Source organism: Peromyscus californicus, unplaced genomic scaffold, assembly GCF_007827085.1.
Source record: "Peromyscus californicus insignis strain IS unplaced genomic scaffold, ASM782708v3 Scaffold_10__1_contigs__length_136768540, whole genome shotgun sequence".
In the NCBI taxonomy this organism is placed as follows: Eukaryota; Metazoa; Chordata; class Mammalia; order Rodentia; family Cricetidae; genus Peromyscus; species Peromyscus californicus.
In genome coordinates this window covers 113,137,728-113,142,018 of record NW_026294391.1, presented here as the reverse complement: position 1 = coordinate 113,142,018, position 4,291 = coordinate 113,137,728, and positions in this window count along the sequence as shown.

Here is a 4,291-nt window from a genome sequence, read left to right as displayed (position 1 = left end):
ATGGCATGAGGCCTTTGCCCTCCAAGTCCACCCTACTTACTCCAGCAAGCTGCATTACCTCCCCATGAAATGCCACCAACTGGGGACCAAGTGTCACATGCTAGAGATGGGGGTTGGAGAGGCAATTCTCATTCAAACCACTACAGTGGGTGTTATTAGTACAGGGTAAGAGCACATACATCGAAGGCAGGTCCCAGGATTGTAGATTTAAAGATACCCTTCTGTTAGAGTTCAATAGCACTTCGTATCCTGTGGGCCTGAATTCCATGGGTCAACTAATATCCCAGAAAGCCTAGCAAAAGAAATGGATTTCCTTTTACTCATGAGGGAAAACAAACAAACAAAACAAAACAAACAAATAAACAAAACCACTCCTGCTCTCAAAGCATCTAGAAAGTTCTGTCTCCACATTCTGGACTTCCCGTTTCCTATGAAATGTGAAGAAGAACTCCTGTTCATATATTTCATTCTTTTATACATATGCCAGGCTTTGTTGGCCCTTGTCTCTTCTCCCAGCTCACTGAAAGGAGACTCCAACCATAAACATTTCTCTGGATGGTTTTAGGGAGGATCTCATATGTGCTTATGAATAAATACTGACAATTTGTTTCCACATTGCTTTTGTGTTTTCTCTTTTTCCTATTCTTTGGGTCCAGCTTATATCCTCTGAGGGCTGTTGTGTGTTCTAAGCATAGCTATATTTTCCGGGCTTAGTTGACACTTGTATTGTGTAATGTTGATTTAAAAAATACTGTGCTACATCTACTGAGCATCAGCTGCTTCTACTGGCTTCTGCAATTCACACTGGAGACCACAGTTTACATCTATGTTCCTGGTAGTAGCTTTTTCTAGAGTCCACAAAAGAGGGTTGGTTATCACTAACTAACCTGTGCTCAGAGAAAATACACCTTGCCACCAAGGTCAACACAGACAATTATGAAGACTGTACAAGGCCCAAGAGGTGGTTAGCTGAGGAGATAAAGAAACTGAAATCCAGCCAGTGTTTCCCTGCCATGCAGCATAGATGTAATGTTGAATCCATCCCACAGGAGGTGATGGCTACTCGACTCTAGCTAACCTACCTTAAAGGGCATTGCCTGGACTCAGCTTTGGGGATACCTAGAGAAGGTATCAGAGGTACAATTTAGATTAGCAGTGACCCTGTTTGGTATGAAGTTCAGAAAAGGTCTGACCCTTTTAAAGTCCATACCACAATGAGAACTCAGTCACCTGAGTCACTGCAGTCTCTCCAGCCCCCAGTATAAAATCTGCAACAAAGCAGGGCTGAGTAGTCATTGAATGAAAATTATGAATGGAGTAGTGGACATTCAAGAAAGGCATGCGTGTACCATAATGATAACATGTTTATGCAAAACAACTTCTTTCCTTTAACTATAATTTCTTTGGGGCTGATGAGGCCAAGACACTGAACCCATGAGACTATACCAAGAGAAAAACTCGAGTGAAAAGCCTCTAGCCCTTCTTGAGCAAGGCCTCTCCCTTCATGTAATGACAAAAGCTTTCTTCCTGGGCCAAGTGTGTATTGTGCCTCTTTCTTCCCTAGGACGAACGATCTCTCTGGAGCGCCTGACAATTTTAATACAAATACCCTTCTGCCAGGCCTGCCTAACCTGTTTCCCAGCCATGCCTGGGCATGTGTGGATGCCAGCATTGACCCAGCTTCCTCTCTAGTAAAGACCCTCCCTCCCCCAACTACACAGGCACACACAGCCACGTTGAATGCATTCCTAACCAGAGCCAGACACACACATGTCTGTTCATGCAGAGCCGCAGCCACCCACTTCTCCATTCACATACATGCCATCACACAGAGCCATAGAAACAAGCATGCATGTGCATGTTTGCAGACACACCATGCACATGCCCACGCAGAAGCACATGCCCAGAACACCTTTCTAACAGACTCGTCATTAGATGTAGTCCTTTGCCAAGGAACTTGATTTCATTGTTCAATCCTGAGCTTTGGACTGAACTCCCTGAAAACTAAATTCACACACAGGACCATCTAAGTGGGGAGGGTGCTAATCCATTTCAGTTATCCTGGGAGAATATACGTCTAAGCTTGGCTCTCTTCCCGTTGTCATAACTGCCCTCTTCTCCAGGTAATACGTTTGTTCTCTGCCTTTTGGTTGAAGTTTCAGTCAGGAATTTGTGGTTAAACTTCAAGTATCTCACAGCTGAGGCAGACAGATGCATCCTGGCCTTGATGATAAATGAAATAAGAAAGCACAAGACAAGGGACAATGTATAATGAGCTTGCTAAAAACCAGAAAGCTCTGCTCCTCGGGTTCTGGGGGAGAACTCTTGAAAGCAGTCCCACTCAAATTAGACTTTGAAGGATGTAGGGCCTGGCTATGCCAGCCAGAGGTAGCAAATTCCAGAAAGGAAGGAGGGTCATAGAAGTCCAGAGTTGGGACAGAGGGATGAACACAGAAACTGTAGTATTTCAAATATTTGCAGCAAGGGGACTGTCGGCATGGTAGGATTGTGGAAGATCCTGTAGCCCCGCTAAGAAGTCTGACCTTTCGCTTTAGAAAACTGAGGAGGCAAAATTGGGATTGCTGGACTTCCAGGTAAGATCGCAAACTAGAAGCCGCCTCTGTGAGAGGCAATGAAGGGAGTCCGAAAGTGAGAAAACAGACTTTGTCCCTACCAGAAGGAAAGGAAGAGCTACGGAAATCCTCCAAGGAAGTAAACAGATATGGAACAAGAGGACTGGAGTGCCAAGAACTGCTTCGTGCAGAGTGAACTGATAGAGGGAATGGCCAAAGCTAGGGAAGCTTGTTAGCAGTTTGTGCACGAGCCCTGGCAGCATGTGATGACAGAGTAGGTGGGATGCATGGAGCCAGAAAGAGAGACATGATATTCCAAGGGTATGTAGGAGGCAGGCGGCAGCAGGAGGCAAGACTTGGGCAGGGGGCAGGGATAAGACCCAGGGTGGACATGACAAGGTCTAGGGAAGCACTGGAAGGCATTTGTACAAGACAGACAGCTGGGATGACATTGGCACTCTCCCATGATGGCTGGGACTGCAGTGTAGGGAAGGTTGGGAGGGGAAGAAGAGAGGCAGGCCAGGAAGATGTTGCAATCATTATGCAAGACATGCTGGAGGCCTAGCCTAGGTGGTGCCTGTGGAAATTGGTGCAAGAGATGTTGTACAGTGGATTTTGATGGCATTGGATGACAAATGCATTATGAAAGGTAAGGGTATGCCAGTCAATCTCACTGAAGGCTAGCTAGTGTTTTGGTTTTCTATCAGGTTCAATGTGATGGGGGTGGGAGTATCACATTCCCCCAGGGAACAAGGATACTTGTTCTTTACTCATAGGAAGAATGTGGACTTTATGAGGAGACCGAAACATTGTTGTCAGCCCAGAGGACACCGACTGAATGTTCATTGAGCTGATGTTTCTCCTAGGCCCTCCATTGCTCACGTCACCGCCTCCTCAGCACAGTGAAAACTGCTGCCCTGCTGCACAAGCTTTGGCTGGGCTCTGAAGGCACTGATGATGAACCTCTATACGTATTTTCATTTGCTTTCTATACCAAAACCCCTTTCCAAGCCTCGGAGAAGTCAGTTATTCTCCTCAATGGAAAAATGAAGTCTCAGCTGGGTCAACGAATGGCCTGGTCATCTGATTCAGTCTGGGTCACTTCAAGTGCATGCTCTGTCAACTCAATTAGTGGGTCTACAACTCAGCTGCGCACTCTAATCATGTGGTGAATGTTCACTCTTTTAAAAGGGCTTGATTGAGATATGATTCACACCATACAATTTTCCCATTTAAACTGTCTGATTTCAGTACTCTAATACACTCACAGATTGGTGCAACCATTACCACAGTCCATGTCAGAGTATTTCATCTCCTCCAAAAGGAATACTAACCAGTTCTCACTATAGTATCAACACCTGCCTTCCCATCCAACACTTGGCACCCACTCACTAGTTCAATTCCCGACTCCCAGAAATGAACAAGAATCCAGAATTCTTCAGTACCCATTCACCAGCTAAGTCAGCTTTCCTGGTGACACGTGGTTCTGGGAAAAAAATGTTTGGCTAGAACTTTCAAGGCTTGGAGCTCTTTTTATGATTTCCACAACCGGAAACCAAGACGACAAATACCAGGTTAAATTATCAGTGTCCTCCAAAGGGATTGCTTCCACACACTGCCAGATTTCCTAGAATGATGCCATCAACATTTTCTTCACCATTATCTGGACAGACTGTCCATGTTCAAGAGTTCCTTCTGCAAAGGCAAAGCTTGTAGAG